Source organism: Elephas maximus, chromosome 11 (assembly GCF_024166365.1).
Source record: "Elephas maximus indicus isolate mEleMax1 chromosome 11, mEleMax1 primary haplotype, whole genome shotgun sequence".
Lineage (NCBI taxonomy): Eukaryota > Metazoa > Chordata > Mammalia > Proboscidea > Elephantidae > Elephas > Elephas maximus.
The window spans coordinates 63,424,118-63,441,947 of NC_064829.1; the positions used below are offsets into that span (position 1 = coordinate 63,424,118).

General features: G+C 38.1%; 1 long non-coding RNA gene across 1 annotated transcript in view; it reads left to right on the plus strand.

Moving 5' to 3' along the window:
* The window catches only part of LOC126085166 (uncharacterized), a 77,541-nt gene extending 60,998 nt beyond the window's left edge, over positions 1 to 16,543 (plus strand). Inside the window, exons 2-3 of the long non-coding RNA XR_007519187.1 lie at positions 7,481 to 7,525; positions 16,498 to 16,543. This is a non-coding gene — a long non-coding RNA (uncharacterized LOC126085166). The remainder of the gene's footprint in view (positions 1 to 7,480; positions 7,526 to 16,497) is intronic.
* Positions 16,544 to 17,830: the final 1,287 nt, after the last annotated feature.

Here is a 17,830-nt window from a genome sequence, read left to right on the forward strand (position 1 = left end):
AAGAGGGCAGTATTTCTGTAGGCCTGCATGTCTGCATATTCCGATTATGCTAGAACTGCCCTAAATTCAATGAAAAGTTTTCAAAACAAATTAAAAAAAAAAACAACTGGAAGGATTTCCAAGAGATTTATTAAGCATCATGGGAAAAATTTACTTTTTGTTTGAAGTAATTAGAAAAAATAAATACATATGTCATTTGTGTACTCAGCTGTATATCTCTGGATTTTTGGCTGCAGTTCTTTAGGGTGGCCATACTTAACATTAGGTAATACTTTAGTTTGTTTGCTATTTGTCTTAATTTCCCCCTTTACCTCCTTAAACACAGATTTAAATTGCAAACTGTATTTCCTTATTTCCTTCATGATATAATAAAAAACAAGGTTCTTCACAAATTTAATTAAGAATTGACTGTTTGGTTTTTAAGTATTCCTCTGGACATAATAGAGTGGTATTCTCTCTTGCTTCTCTATTGCTTTTCCTCTCTTTCCTCTGTCTCTCTCTCCCTCCTTCTTTGCTCTTAGTCTTATTTTCATTCATTGACTCTGATAAAAGTATAAAATAGTAAGACTGTGTCAGATAAGAAAAACTTTTAAAAAGTCAACTCACCACAGAACTTAATGTACAAATAAGGAAGTTCCCACCCATCACCCCCTAGATTTGCTGTAAGTTTATACAATTTGAGAGTTATAAATTTATGCATAGTTTTTCTCTCAAGAATCTTCAGGTGAATGTTGACAGGTCTGGCAGTTTCCTTCTGGCCAATAATTCATATGACCTTTCTCCACATACTTAATAAATGCCAGAGTTGTCATTTCTTTCTCTCAGGTGTTTCCAGGGATTTGCATTTGAGCATCCTGCATTCACCTCCAACCTAGCACCCCTAAAGCCATACTCATCATCTCCTCTCCAGAATGGCTACTTTGCTTGACATCCTCCCCGCCATTTCCCCAGCTCAAAATCCTCCACTGTTTCCCCCTTTCCTGCAACATAAATATCTAACACCTTAGCCTAGAGAGCATGACGTAGATGAATGTGACTGGACTTTTTGAGTCACACAGTTCTGGATTCAAATCTGCCCCTGACACTTGGGCAAGATAATTAACCTCTGTGGAACTCTAAAAGAAAACAACAGTGCCTGTTATACATGAAGTAATTGCTGTAAGCCAATTAAGTAGCATACATCTTTGCATTCCTTCATTTGGGCTATTTTTGTTGAGTATCACCTTTATACCAGGCAATGTGCTTGGTTCTAGGGACAGAAGACCATTTTTCTTTGAGTTTATAGTGTATCATTTGATAAATGCTCAATAAATTGAGGTTATTAGCCATCAGTAATTATTATCTTCTCTTCAAGGCTATCCCAGCCTGGTTTAACCCAGCTTTCTGGCCTCATCACCCCCTCTCCACTCTGCTCCCAATAAGCTGCTCTGTGTATGGCCCCTACATGTACCCTGTGCTTTCTTGTCTCTATACTTTATTCATCTTGACTTCTACTAACCTAGACAGTCTTTCTCTATACTTTCCATCCATTTAAATCCTATTTGTCCTTCAAGGACCAGCTGGCCCCTTTGAAGTCATTCTAGATCATTTTACATAGCAATTCTTTCCTTCTCCTGTGAAATTTGTAGCAGTGGTTCTCACTATTGAGAAAGATAAAAATTACCAAGGGATCTTGTTGACCATACAGTCCCTAGGCCCTCTTCCCTCACACTAAGTTATACTTCAGACCACACAGAGCTGAGATCAAAAGTACTGGCTTTGAAAGCATGCAAAGTAATATCCATGGCAGAAATTACTTCTAATCTCCTACTGAAAATTCCAGGTCTAGGGATTTGAGGGGAGTTTGGTTATATCTACTGGGATTGCTCAGAGGGGCACAACTCAGACAGAATTCTAAAGCCTCACCTTTTTTTTTTTTTTTTTTTTAGTAGGATAGAGTCAAAATCAAGTACAGCTCAGCCAGGAAGGAAACTACATATAAAAATGCCAGGGCCCACATCTAAGAAGCCATTCCATCAGCTTGAAGGACTAAATCAATGGTTGTCAAAGTGAGGTTCCTCAGACCAGTGGTATTAGCATTGCTGGGAACTTGTTAGATGTCCTTTCCAGACCTACTGAACCAGCAACTTTGGGAGTGGGTCCAGCAATTTGTAGTTTATTAAGCTCTCCAGATGATTCTGTTGCACACTAAAGTTTGAGAACCACTAGATTAACCACATGCGAGGTTGGATAATTCTGAGCTAGGTATTGGGAATAGTATGTTGGTCAATGACTTGTGAATAGAGTTCTACGTAGCCTTATATTCATACTCATGGTCATATGATATGATAACCTGATGGGCTGGGAGAAAGTGTCCAAATCATCAGGGCTATGCTGGGCACCTGTGATATGAGTTTCTTTCTTCCATAGAGTGAGGCTAGCAAATTTAATTAAGAATTGACTGTTTGGTTTTTAAGTATTCCTTTGGTCATAATTACAGCCACTTATCATTATCTCTGACCTCCAAGGTCCAATAAGAGTCCAACTGGCCAGGTATCTGTGGCTCCTCCTTATTCACAAGCAGGAAGTAGAAGCAGTCCATGACTACTGCTTGGGTGAATCATAATGCAGGCTTTGTATTTGACATGGATGCAAAGGTCAAACTATCTACCTACCTGCTAGCCTTTCTGCTTGGGTTCTCAGTGTCAGTTTTCTCTGACAGCTGGAAGAGGACAAAGGGCAGTGGGAGGGAAGAGCGGAGGCTAAATGCTCCTGACCTTAGTCCTTGGCTTGGCACAGCCTTCTTTGTTGTCATCACCCTGAATTTGGCCATCTTTTTTTTTGTCCCCAGAACTCCATAATTGAAGGTCTAGGTATTTTGTCTAACATTATAAACCCTTCCTTCTCAGAAGGCTTCATGTGGCACCCAGCCTTGCCCCTCCATCTGAGCCTCCAACTATTTGATGCTACTCAGACTGGACTTGAATGTGTTTCTTAAACCTTAAACTTGTGATGCTGGTTTTGGACTGTTAACCTTTTGCAATTTTCATCCATTTGAGTTTTAGCTCCATCCAGCTTACTGTTCTCTGCAGGGGTTCCCAGTATGCTGCCCATAGGGCACCATGCTATTTATAGCATCTCACATATTACATCACATCAAACCAAACCAAACCAAACCTATTGCCCTCAAGTCAATTTCAACTCATAGAAACCCTACAGGACAGAGTAGAATTGCCCCATAAGATTTTCAAGGCTGTAATCCTTATGGAAGCAAACTGCCAAATCTTTCTTCTGTGGAGCAGGTGCGGGGGGCGGGTGGAGGGTGTGGGTTCGAACTGTCAACCTTTCAGTTAGCAGCCGAACACTTAATCACTGCATTACCAGGGCTCCACATAGTACATGGTAGCTGATAAATTTCTATTTCTATTCCTCCAAGCAGTAGGTATATAACCAATAGGAAAATATTAAAATCAGGTTACTGGGACATCCATTTGTTTTGAGGAACAAAAAAGAGGTTACTGTTAGGGCTATTCGGAAATATTACATCTTTCCCAGGGAATTTATTTTTTAGAACACACACAAAAAAATAAGTTAGAGAGCTGTTACACTCATGGAAACTGAACAGATGCTAATATTTTAGAATATTATGACCACTAAGAATTTAAATCAAATTTTAATGATTTCAAAAGTTAAGAGGCTTTTAATGCATTATGGTTTTATTTTATTCTGAAGTAGAAAAATAAGATATTAGAAAGATTATTTTTTTCTAGATTATCATAGCCCACAATAGTTAACATTCCATTGTGCTCAGTGTAAAGATGTAAACTAATTATTATTGAAACTCAGTATTCTAGAGAATGTCATGCACAGTGTATGGTTGTTATTCTGACATCCACAGCATTTATAAGAAAATAACAACCTGACAGGCCATTTTTGAATTTTGTTTTAACAAAATGTATTGAAATATTTTACTTCAGCAAGGTAATGAATGTGCTATGAAAAATGCAAACAGTCTGTGCTCTGACAATTTACTAATAAAGCCAAATTGTATGGTTGTAAAATGTCACGGAAAGGGAACTAGTTAGTCTCTGAAAGAAATTTGAATGAGGAGACATTTTACTATATCCTAAAAGCAATTTAGTGACTGTGCCATTATGAAAAAGAAGATGCTCTTTTTCCAAAAACAACTTAAACCAGTTACTGTCGAGTCAATTTTGATGCATGGCGACCCCACCTGTGTGTCAGAGTAGAACTATGCTAGGGGTTTCGGTGGCTGATTTTTCAAAAGTAGATTGCCAAGAATTTCTCCTAAAGTGCCTCTGAGTGGACTTGAACCTCCAATCTTCTGGCTAGCAGCCCAGTGCGTTTACTATTTTCACCACACAGGGATTCCAATAAATCTTTGTTGTTGTTGTAAGGTGCTGCTGTCGAGTCAGTTCCAACTCATAGTGACTGCATGTACAATAGAACAAAACGCTGCCTGGTCCTGTACCATCCTCATAATCTTTCCTGTACCATCCTCACAATCATTCCTCTGTTTGAGCCCAATGTGTCAATCCATCTCATTGAGGGTCTTCCTCTTTTTTTGCTAACCGTCTACTTGATCAAGCATGATGTCCTTTTCCAGAAACTAGGTCCTCCTGAAAACGTTTCCAAAGTAAGCGAAATGAAGTCTCATCATTGGAGCATTGTGGCTGTACTTCTTCCAAGACAGATTTGTTCATTCTTCTGGCAGTCCGTGGTATATTCAATAGAGTTAGCTAACACCGTAATTCAAAGGCATCAGCTCTTCTTCGGCCTTTCTTATTCATTGTCCAGCTTTTGCATGCATATAAGGCAATTGAAAAATACCCTGGCTTGGGTCTGGCACACCTTAGTCCTCAAAGTGACATTTTGCTTTTTAACACTTTAAAGAGGTCTTTTGCAGCAGATTTGCCCAATATGATACATCGTTTAATTTCTTAACCGTTACTTTTCCGGACGTTGGTGTGGATCCAAGTAAAATGAAATCCTTGACAATTTCAATATTTTCTCCATTTATCGTGATGTTACTTAATGGTCCAGTTGTAAGGATTTTTGTTTTCTGTATGTTGAGGTGTAATCCACACTGAAGGGTGATCCAATGGAATGTGGAAATCATCTGATAAAACCTTAGAGTGTTTTATGTACTCCAAGAACTCTCTCTTCCTTCCCTTGTCCCTTCCTATTTCTCAATTTCTATAAAACTATGCTAAGGCACAACCCTACGGCCATTCTGATAAATTTTGTTATTGGATTGCCATGTAGATATAATAAAAATTCCAGGAAGACTTCTACAGTGATTTTTCAAAATTTTTATTAAAACTGAAGTTATTCTATAATTTGATTGTAAACACAGACTGCTCATACATGCTCTGTTTTCTGAGTAGGCATAATGTTGACTCTTGTGCAACTTCAAAAAACCATAGTAACAAATCGGTAAATAATATTTTTTAAAACTGGAATTATGTCATGTTGTATTTAGCTGGTTCCATTAATGAAGTAAATATAATATATCAGAATCCTGCATGAAAAACAGAACCATGCAACTGACACAATGACAGGGTCATTATGGCTTTTTTATGACACTGTTATCAAGGTTTTCCTGATACCTTTAATATGCTTTTGCAAACACCCCGAGTTGATGCACTCTTATCTCAATTCTTTCAGAGGTTGAAGAACATGTTTTACCACCTCATGCTGTGAATTTTGCAACTCTGATGTACATTTCTAAAGGGCATTTCGAATCTGGTGGCTGATTGCAAAAATATTTTGCTGTCAGCTTTTAATCAAGGAGCCTGAAGATAAATATATATAAAAATATATATATATGTATATAACTCTAGTTCATAGTAAGTAAGCAAAAAGGTGATTTATTGAGGATACAAAGGTGTCTAAAACAGAGTGTAGAAATGGCCTGGGAACAAGTATGTGTTCTCTCTCCCTCTCTCATCTTTGCTTCCCTCTGGGCACTGGTGTCATTCTTTCCTTTCTTTCCAGACCATATTCTTCCACTTCCATCTCCGTGGTGGAAAATGGACACGAATCACAACTCCCAAGATTATACCTCCTCTTCTAGAGAATGGCCTGACTCTGGACTCCCACAATCACCAATACCCTTGGGAATGAGGCCACTAAACCAGCTTGAATCATGTGTCTGTCCCTGGATAAATCAGTTATGGCCAGGGGCAGGGTCACATTGTCCAAATATGTTTGCTCCCATATCAAAAGGTGAGAAAGAAGGAGGGAGAGAGACAATTCCCAGATAACAGTGTACTGGGAGAGTAATACATACTGGGAGAGTTGTACATAAAGAGTCCACTAAAAAAAAAAAAAAAAAATTTATAGTGTGCTAATTTGATCACATTCCAGAAAAACATTCAGAAGCTATGGCTGGAGAACTACATGATTAATGGAGACAACCAAGGCAGAAATTGGAATGATAGTGACTGAAGGAGAGACTGCCTCACTGTGTCAGCTCTATAGTCTATGCAGTAATTTCAATCTCAAATTTTCATCACAATTGGCTCTCATTGCATCCTACTTTCAACTTGACAGAGTTTTCCCCTTAAAATACATGTCAGATCATGTAACTCACCTACTTAAAGCCCTTGAATAGCATCCACTCTTACTCAGAGTGAAAGCCTGCCATGATTTTGCCCCTACTTCCTCTCAAGAAAAGGAGCCCTGGTGGTGCAATGGTTACGCTCTCAGAAGCTAACTGAAAGATTGGCAGTTCGAACCCACCCAGCAGCTGTGGAAGAAAGTCCCGGTAATCCACTGCCATAAAGATCACAGCCAACAAACCCTATGGGCCGTTCTACTTTACCACATGGGGTCGCTGTGAGTCAAAAACCAACTTGAAGGAACCCAACAGCAACAGCCTCTCTAGAAGCACCCCTTACCTTCTGTCCTTTGCTTTTCCCTCCAAGCACAATGGCCTTCCCAGTTTATCAGCCAGGCACATTTCTGCCTTAGGGCCTTTGTACTTGCTTTTCCATCTGGCTGGAATAGTGTTTGCCTCCCTCAGGTCCTTTCTCAAAATTCCACTTTATTAGTGAGGACTTGCCTAATCACCTGTTTGAAAATGTGACACCCTTATATATTTCCCCCTCTCACATCTTCTTACACATCAATCTCTATATATTCTATTTATTTTCTTTATGGATATCTTCACGCACTAGTATCATAGCCCCAGGAGAGCTTTGGACTTCACTGCCGTATGCTGAGTGCCTAGAGCAGTGCTAGACACACAGAAGATATGCAGTGAATATTTGTTGTATGAATGTATATTTTGTAGACTTCACCTAATGATAAGGAAAAAAAAAATGGAATGCATATTTATGAACAGTATGGCCCAGCTAATATAGTAAAAAAAAAAAAAAAATTTAGTAGATGCTTCAAATTTTTTTTTTTTCAAATTGCTTTATTTATCAGAAATCTAAGATAAAACCAATGAACAAGAGATTTCCCTCTCTTATAGTTGGAATTGTGGAAGCCCAAAAAGTGAAGTCGCTTATCCAAGCAGGTAAGTATTGGAAATGGCATGTGAACCTATACCAGTTTGAGTGACACTTTCCAAAAACACATGCCCTTTCCACAATTTTTGTGGCTAATTCTTCTTCTCCTTCCCCTCTTGACCTACTTTTGCTTCTTCCTCCTCTTCCTTTATAATTTTCATCTTATGCAAACTACTTCACGCTTCCTCAGAATATGTTTTCTCTAACTTTGCACAAAGTAATTCTGAGTCTTTTCAGAATTACTTTAACCAACTCAAAGTTTTTGAAGAAAAGCAACATCAGCAATAACATGCCTTCGATAACATTCCCTGCCTTTCCAGCCCTGCTCTCCTTTTCTATGTAAGTCTTAGTCCAGTTGGAATGGAAGTCCATTGAAGAACAAGGAATGAAGACCCAAGCTTCATTTCTGTCAACTTCCTTGGTTACACTGTAACACACTACTTTGTTTAATATACAAATCAGTAATAAGACAGAAGTCTATAGAGTGTACCATCTGAAACCCCATTGGTAACACCGGGTTAGGTTAGATAGTGTCTTTCAGTAATACTTAACTAGTGTTTAACTCTGTCATTGTTGTGTACCTTCGAGTTCATTCTGACTCATAGTGACTCTATAGGACAGAGTAAAACTGCCCCCATAGAATTCCGTAGGCTGTAATTTTTATGGGAGCAGATAGCCAGGTCTTTTCTCCCATAGAACCGCTGGGTAGGATCAAATTGCCAACTGTTTGGTGGGCAATGGAGCACTTAGCCATTGCATCACTAGGGCTCCTTGCCTTTAACTCTAGACACACATTTTGTATCTGTTAAATATGCAGTGAAAGCATATGCGCATGGTCTTTAAGTTATTCTAAAGATTGATCCCAGTTGAAAGGTTAAGACAGGAAAAGTTAGAGGAAAGTGAAAGAAAAATCAATTATTTTTCTTTTAAAAATAATTTTTAAAATAACATTAGTTTTTTGAAGAATAATTATTATTTTTCATCATCCCTGAAAGAACTATATTTATCCAGAAATGAGGCATTTGATGTTTTTATACTGTAACTGGAAGTGTTCATGAGTAAATTAAATTAAATTAAATAAGCTATTCATCTATGATACAGTGACTTTATGATTTATTGCCAGTGTTGTTCAGGTCTTTGTATCCTGAACAACAGCAAACACATCTCCCTGGAGCAACAGAGATTAATGAAGTTCTACTGTGCTCAGACACATCAACTCATAAGTAATTGACTCAAGTTTACTTGCTTTACTTAATTCATTGTGCCCAAGGCAATTTAGTATTTGAAGAAATGATGGACATGCTAAATAGTAAAGCCCCAAATTTGCTCCTAATATTGAGTAGAGATATGAAAAATAAATATTTACTACAAGCGAGTGAGCAGAAAAGAGTTAAAATCTTTTCTCTGGTCCTTTGTGTTAGAATAGCTCAGAAAATTTTTTCCCTTTAATTTTTCATTTTGAAGGTGAAACACAAGTTACCTTCTTTAGATGGCATCAAATGTCCATCAGCAGATAAATGGATAAGCAAAAGGTGGTACACCACCCCCAGAGGTCATCTTTGAGCCAAATAATGTTGTCGTTGTTGTTGTTGTTAGGTGCCTTCAAGTTGGTTCCGGCTCAGAGCGACCCTATGAACAATAGAATGAAATGCTGCCCAGTCCTGCGCCATCATCACAATCTTTGTTATGCTTGAGCCCATTGTTGCAGCCACTGTGCCAATCCATCTTGTTGAGGGTCTTCCTCTTTTTCTCTGACCCACCACTTTACCAAGCATGATGTCCTTCTCCAGGGACTGTTCTCTCCTGATAACGTCCAAAGTACATGACAGGAAGTCTCGAAATCCTTGCTTCTAAGGAGCATTCTGGTCGTACGTCTTCCAAGACAGATTTAAAGCCAAATAATAGATTGGCTTATAAAATAAACAATATCACCCATGAGTAATATGCTCCTTTAAACAATCAGCTGTTTGAGACCAAACAATCAACATTTACCCAAAAGCAAAGATGAGAAGGCAAGAAGGGGCAAGAAAGCTAGATCAGTGGAAACAGAACAAACAGAATGAAATAATGAGAATACTGACACACTGAGAAGACTGTAACCAATGTCACGGAACAATTTGTACAGAAGTTGTTAAATGGGAATCTAATTTGCTATGTAAACTTTCACATAAAACACACTAAAATATATATGTTTTAATGTTGCTTTGAAAACTTAGTCTTTCTCACAAAAGCTGAAGGCCCGAAAGTTGTAAAATCAGAGCTAGCTACACATAGGGTTGGATTCCCTGTCTGAAACTGTCCTTAGGGCTCTGTCTCCCCCATATCCTGGATCAGTTCTCCTAGGTTGCCCTCATGGATAGGAGCAAGATGGCTGTCAGCCATTCTAGGCTTATCTCCTAACTCAAAAATGTTCTAGAATTATGTCTCATTACCTTTGAGTTTCTTGGCTTGGTCATGTGCCCAATCCAGACTCTGGGGAAAGTTCTTTAGGCAAGGAGAGAGTCCGTGAGTAAAGCTGGCACATTGTTATTTTCAAAAGGGGAAGGAGTTCTAAGCAAATGCAAACAAGAGGAACCCATCTGATTGCCTCCATCAGTGCTTATAAGTAACTATTTGACAGGAAGAGATGGAAAAGATGACATTGCTCCCTGTTTGGACAGGAGGTCTTATCTCTTGCTTCAAAAAAAACAAACCAAACCCATTGCCATCAAGTCAATTCTGACTCACAGCTACCCTATAAGAGAGAGTAGAATTGCCCTATAGAGTTTCCGAGGAGTGCCTGGTGGATTCGAACTGCCAAGCTTTTGGTTAGCAGCCATAGCTCTTAACCACTACATCACTAGGGTTTCCATCTCTTGCTTAGCAGACAGGAATTTTGAGTTCTCAGCATATGTGCACACACACACACACACACACAGAGGCAGAAGTAAAATTTAAGCAATAGCAGTAGCAGCAGCAAACTTCAGGTAACATTATAAAATGCAGAGCTAATCAGTAAAGATAAGTGTAAGATTTTAGAAGAAAACATTAACTGGCTAAAGTACATATTTATTACATTACACTGCATTTATTACATCTTTTAATCTGTGTATATGTGTCCAGGTGGAAATTCTGGTGGCGTAGTGGTGGTGAAGGGCTATGGCTGGTAACCAAAAGGTCAGCAGTTCGAATCCACCAGGCACTCCTTGGAAACTCTATGGGGCAGTTCTACTCTGTCCTATAGGGTCACTATGAGTGAGAATCGACTCGATGGCAGTGGGTTTGGTTTTTTGGATGCCTAGGTTAAGAGTTTCTTAACTCACTCCATATAACTTATTCACATTGATTCTTTTAAAATTAACTTACTCTAAAGTTCCAGTAAAAGATTCCATTCAAGCAATTTTGAACTAAAAATATCTGGCTCTACACGGACCCCGGTTGTCAACCAGAAGTCACTATTCTGGAATGGAGGAAGATACCAGGCTTGACTGCATTGCTACCACAATTCATGCGCATCTATATTTTCTGTGGGCTCTGTAGGCGACAGGAATGGTTAAAGCACTCAGATGCTAACCAAAAGGCTGGCAGCTTGAGTCCACCCAGAAGTGCCTTGAAAGAAAGGCCAGGCTATCTACTTCCAAAAAATCAACCACTGAAAACCCTATGAAGCACAGTTCTACTCAGACATGCGTGGGGTTGCCATGAGTCAGCGTCCACTCAACGACAACTGGTAACAATAATAAATATTTTCTGTGTGTCTCCTTCTATGCTCCTCCTTGTTTTATTTCCTCAGCGAGGCCAGAAAAATAATAAGGTAGAAGAAAGAATTAGCTCAAATTGGATTAACAAGGTTAAACCAGACAACCTTGAACTAGAGAGATTTAATTGAAAGAGGCACAGGTTTAAAGACTTATAAATTCTCCAAGTATTTTAATTTTGTTGGTGCCATTGCTGATTGCACACTCTGGTGGAGTATGGTGATTCAGTGGATTTTTAAGAGCACTGAGACTACAACCAGAAACCCTGGTAGCATAGTGGTTAAGAGCTACAGCTGCTAACTAAAAGGTCGGCAGTTCAAATTCACCAGGTGCTTCTTGGAAACCATATGGGGCGGTTCTACTCTGTCCTTTAGGGTCGCTAGGAGTAAGAATTGACTCAACAGAGATGAGTTTTGTTTTGTTTTGTTTTTGGTTGAGACTACAACAATGGCCCCAGGCAATTTGCTAATTTTACCTTTATTATTACCCTTCAAGGAGCCCTAGTGGTTGGCGGTAGTTCAGTGGTTAAGCACTTGGCTGCTAACCAAAAGGTCAGCAGTTAAACCCACCAGCTACTCCATGGGAGAAAGATGTGGCAGTCAGCTTCTGTAAAAATTTACAGCCTTGGAAACCCTATGGGGTAGTTCTACTCTGTCCTATAGGGTTGCTACGAGTTGGAATCAACTTGACAAGCAACAGGTTTGTTTTTTATTGTTCATTTCCTTTCAACTTTACAATAAAATTAGAAAAAAAAGAAGAAAAAAAACCTAATTTTTATTTTTGACCTTTTACCCTGACTCTCAGATGTTTAGTCTACTCTGGAAAAAAAAAAAAACTTTCTCCAATTCTGACCTTTTTCTTCCTTATTGATCAAATCAGAATTCTTTTCCCAACTAGCTTTACATTTCCTTAGAATTTATGTTAAACAGGAACTAAACAAAAGGAATAACTTTCAAAAGGGAATTTTCATTTAAGACTTCAGTAACTCAGTGACATCTTCGTAAATCGCAGGATTTAGGAAGAAGCTATTTTTGAGTAGGCACTTTTATTCCCAAATCTGTAGAATTGGCCCACAATCTTTAGTAGCCAGCATTTTGCCCTGCTGAACTCAGTAACAGAGAAATGGTTCCTTGGAGAAAGAATGTGTCTTGATTTTTCACAGTGCATAAGAAAGATCATTGAAATTATACATAAAAATCCATTAATTCTGTTTAAATCATGGTTCTAAGTAACTGTGACATTTACCTTAATAATATTTATTCCAGGTATTGGATCTGATTATCCTGGCAAAAACACAGAGTTTATAGCCACTTGGCTGAAAACGTTAACTTTTATTCTGACGTTGCAGTTGAAGAAATGTAGACCACCTGGGCCAGGACTATAAGAAATTTTTCAATTCTCATTTATAGTGATATCCATGGTGGCGTAGTGGTTAAGAGCTATGGCTGCTAACCAAAAGGTCAGCAGTTCAAATGCATCAGCTCCTCCTCAGAAACCCTATGGAGCAGTTCTACTCTATCCTATAACAACGTTTCCCATTGCTGTCAAGTGGGATAGAGTAGAACTGCCCCATGGGGTTTCTGAGGTCCCACTGGTGGATTGGTACTGCTGACCTTTTGGTTAACGGCCATAGCTCTTAACCACTATACCACCAGGGCTCCAAACACAGCACTCTTAAAATTCTATTATGAACTGAAAGGGCACATCAGTGTTGAAACATTTTATTTTTATATTCATATAAATGTTTTAATTCATATTGTGCTAATTTTTAAAAGTATCTAAGCAATAAATGTAGGCCTGCTGCAGTTTGCTTTCAGTCAAACTGATTAGTACTTTTCTAAACAGGTGTTATATGGAATCCTGCTTAAATAGCAGTTATTTATTTTAAAATCATAGGTTAACAAAATATTGGGAAGTGTTTACATATTATTGTCCCAACAATTTATAAGTGATAGATATTCAAAAAGAAATTTAAAAATTCCATCCTGCTACATAAATATGTATACCTACATACACACACAGTTGAATATATTGCCCAAACACAGGGTCTTCAGATGTCCTGTCTTCATATTCTTTTTCCTGTTTCCACCTCATAATAATTTTACATTTGAACTTATTCAGATGCTGCAAATGACTAAAAAAAACTGGTAGAAAAAAATGTATGTACTAAGAATGGCCTTTTGTATCTTTCGCAGAGATCTTTAGATCAAAACAGTCTCTGCAATGTAATTAGCATATCAGAAGAACAGTGGTGTTCAAACGCAAATCACCTTCTGCTTGTTTCCTATTTCATTAGCAGAACTGAAATTAACTGCAATGAAACAATCTGTTACCAGGACTTTTTCATGTTAACACTCTAATCCCACCCTCGTCTGTTCTAGATTTACTGAAGTTGTTTTTTACCTGTAGGAGTCCTGGTGGTGCAGTGGTTAAGTGCTCAGCTGCTAACTGAAAGAAAGGTTGGTGGTTTGAATCCACTAGCTGCTCCATAGAGGGAAGATGCGGCAGTCTGCTTTCGTAAAGATTACACTCTTGGAAATCATAGGAGGCAGTTCTACTCTGTCCTATAGGATCACTACAAGTCAGCATCGACTCAGCAATGGGTTTGGTTTTGGGTTTTGTCTATACCAATGAGCGGTAGACTATTTTGATTCAATTTGCTGGATCAATGACTGTAAATTGTTTTTTGGCCAAATTGGTCAATTGTTCTAACTGATCCATCCATTCATTCAAAGCGCTGGATTTCATAGCTCTATTTAGACACAGCTTAACATGAGATAAACTTTTCACTGAAGAAAAATAAATGAAATGAAGCAATGAATCACTGATACCCTATCATTCTGTGTTTGTTAGAAAAAGAAAGATAGCATTTAAACGTATTCACACTTTGATAATAGACACACTGCACTAATAAAGGGGAAGATGGGCAAACCCCACCTTTAGTGCATGAATCAAAATTCCACCTGCAAGTGGACTCAGTCCTCAGCTTCCCATGTCTCCATTATCATCCTTGCCAGCCACGCATGTGGCATTTTCTCATCCCTGGCCACCCTGAGCTAGGTCAAAACACATAAGTTGGAAGGACTCTGTCCTTCTGACTGCCGAATAGGCAGGCGCCAGCCCCTACTGGCTCATTGCCGTTGTGGGTTCATTAATTCTCTAGAATGGCTCACAGAATTCATGGAGATTATCACCATACTACAGTTGCCCATTTATTATAAGTAGAAAGATACAAAGTGACCCATCAGGCAAGGTTCAGTAGGGTTCGCAGCACAAGACTCCATTGTCCCCAGGGATGTGCCACTTTCTCTGTGCATGCACCATTTCATCAGTTTAGGAAGCTCATCCAACTTCCATGGTCAGGGCTTTTATGGGCATGATTGCATAGTCATAACTGGGGTCTCATTCCTGATTGATCAATTCACTGAATGTACATGACTGAATTATGCCCCCTTCCCTTCCTGAGGTTAGTAGTCAGGTGTGGTCTGTGTAGCCCCCCACTCATTTGGACACGTTTAAGTGTTGCCTGGCTATTTTAGAAAACAAAGTCACTTTGATTTCTGGAGCTATTTCAAGGGTTACCTTTTAAAAAACCAAAGACAAAGGCCAAATTGAAGTCTTCGTCTCTCTCTCTCACACATAGACACACACACAGAGTCACACACACACACACATGCACACAGAATTTGTTGATATTACAAAGTATTTTCTAAACATATATCAAACCAGGAATGAAGTATGACATATTTAAAAAGGAAAAAAGACTGGTAAGTATATAAAGCAGACGGTTGTAAAAGTAGAACTTAGCTACAGTGTTTAAAGACAATATCCAAGAGACATTTGAAACATTTTCCAAGAAGAATGAGTACATTTGTCAAAAATTATTCCTTCCCAATTACCCTGAAACATCTTTTCTGTCCACTGCCGTAACTATGGCTTGATTTATTTTGGGGGCTGATTATATAAAGATCATCAGTGATTTAATCTTGCCTGATGCCTGAAGACAAGCATATTCAGACTGCTTCTGCATGTTAAAATATGTAGTTCCAAAAATTGAAGAATCCAGTAAACAGATACTTTCGAACAGTCGGGTACTTGGTATATATTCTTAACAGACACAATTTTCAACAAAGAACAAATTTTAATTTTTCTTAAGAGATGCTTTTATGTCAGGTGCCCACATTCTTAAAATGCCATCTGCAACATTTGATACAGCACATCAGCTTTCAGTAGTATTTTTCTTAAGGAAGTATATAAGAATTCAGAAATCTGAGTGAGCGCTTTCTCTAAAAAAATTGTCACCCTATAAAGTTATGCCTTTTATAATGATGCCTAAATTGCTGTAAAATATTTTAACACTTGTAGAATTATCTTCAAGGTTTTTTTTTTTTTTTTGAGTCACACAGAGATTGGCATGACCCAACTTCTTTAACTCTTCTATGTATTTCACTTGATTCACAATAATTTTTGGCTCTTTCTAAATACCATATTCAGCATCAATGTACCAAAATTTTCTATTGCTAAGTCTATTTCAAAGAAACTTAAGGCAGTTCTGGAGCCCGGGTGGTACAGTGGCTAAGAGCCACGGCTGCTAACCAAAAGGTCAGCAATTGGAATCTACCAGCTGCTCCTTGGAAACACGATGGGGCAGGTCTACTCTATCCTATGGGGTTGCTATGAGTCAGAATCAACTCAACAGCAATGGGTTTGGTTTCTTTTTTTTTTTTTTTAAACGTAATTTTAAAAGCATAATTTGAAAAAAAAATCTTGAGCAAGAAGTTTACAATAAGAATGTGAGCCCAGGTGACTAATTTAAGAAGCTACCATATGTCATTTGGGTTTTAGAATCCTTTACCAGTTTTTTGCTTAAACCCCTTCCAGTCCTTTATAGCCTCATCTCAAAATAAAGGTTGATCTAAAGCATTAAAATAAATAAATAAATAAAAGGCATCTCAACTCTATATGGATCAAGAGCTTCAGACTCACAAACTAACTTTGGTTGCAATCCCCACAAATTGGTCTCTCTACATGGCCCTTACCAGGTCACAGAAGCAAATATGAGGCCAAATAAATAATAGTCCAACCCCCTTATTCGATTGCACAAACTGAGGGAAGGCGAGGAGTAGGTAATTAGATAAGCCCTTGTGTTAATGAGTAAAAAGAAATGTATGCATGCATGTAAAAAGGCGATAAATTATATAGACCCTCGTTTTTTAAGTAATCCTTTCATTTACTTCCTCTAGTTACTGTCTAACCTTCAGAAAGGAAAGAACACCATTTGTTTGACTGGTAAGTAGGTGTCATTCATGTTCAAAGCGTTTTTCTTCAGTGCTCTATTGCACAGCACGCGTTCTTGTGTTAGAGAAAGAAGGAAGCCCTCCTCTGGATTACTGCCAGAAGAAAATTTGCTCTACAAATTTCCAACAAAAAGTAGATATTTAAAAGTTTTGATAATAGTCACCAGGAGGAAAATATTTGGACAGAAGTGGTTTGTAAAATTGTCACCAGTGTCAATAGCATAATAGTTGTCTTTTTTATTGATGGCAACATAATGGCTAACTTCTGATATTTTTATGTCAAAATTTAGAATATTTTAGTTCCTGGTATAAATGTAGTAGATACTCAGTAAATTAATGGAATTTGAAATACCTTTCAGCCTTTGAACAGAAAGTTGGCAGAAAAAATTGAAGCAGACTCTTGTGGATTTAAAATATTTTGATTTCACTACGAACTGACTAGCATCCTGACTATTTTCCTCCTCTGAGAGTTCTCTTCTGTCAGGAAAGGGCATTTTCTTTCTTGTCATTTGTAGCATAAAGAGAGAAAATAGGTGAGAGGTAAAGGAAAAGGATTCTCATGTGTATCAACTCAATCTTGGTGGCCAACAGAGAAACAGATGCCATACCTACATACTTGGTTTTCCCAACTTTTCGATTAAGGAGAATTTGGGCCAGATGGTCTCTATAGTATGTCACTTCCAATGCTTGTATTTTCAGGATTCTGTGAAATATTTGAAATGACAATAGCAAATGAACAAACCAAGAATTTCCATGAAGAAACAAATTCTTCCTTGCATTGTATTTTGGGCTCTAAACACAACGAGTGATTCATAATGGATTTAAAAGATGGCGTACTGTAAAAGCTCAATCAAGTTAAAGAAAGTTACAGATTCGTGCTGTATACTACATCACAAGAAAGCATACAGCCTGAGATTGCTGTTCACATAAAGATACATAATTGTTTGGATATTTGTTAACCTTTTAATTTGAAAGGCAGATTAGCAGAGGGATTGAGATTGAGTTCTGTCAAATCCTAGCTCTACCACTTACTAGCTGTGTGAGAAGTTAAATACTTACATCTCTGTGCCTCCGTTTCTCTATATGTATGGAGATAATAAAAATAGTACCTAGTCAGGTGATTGTTATGAGAAGTAAATTAACTAATATATAATCGTACCTGGAACCCAGAAAACACTTCATAAGTATTAGTCAGAATTCCCACTCTAGCATTTACCATCTTAAAACTCTGTATAAACTTTGAGTGTTGGATGAATACATTTGCATATTTTTCTGAGTG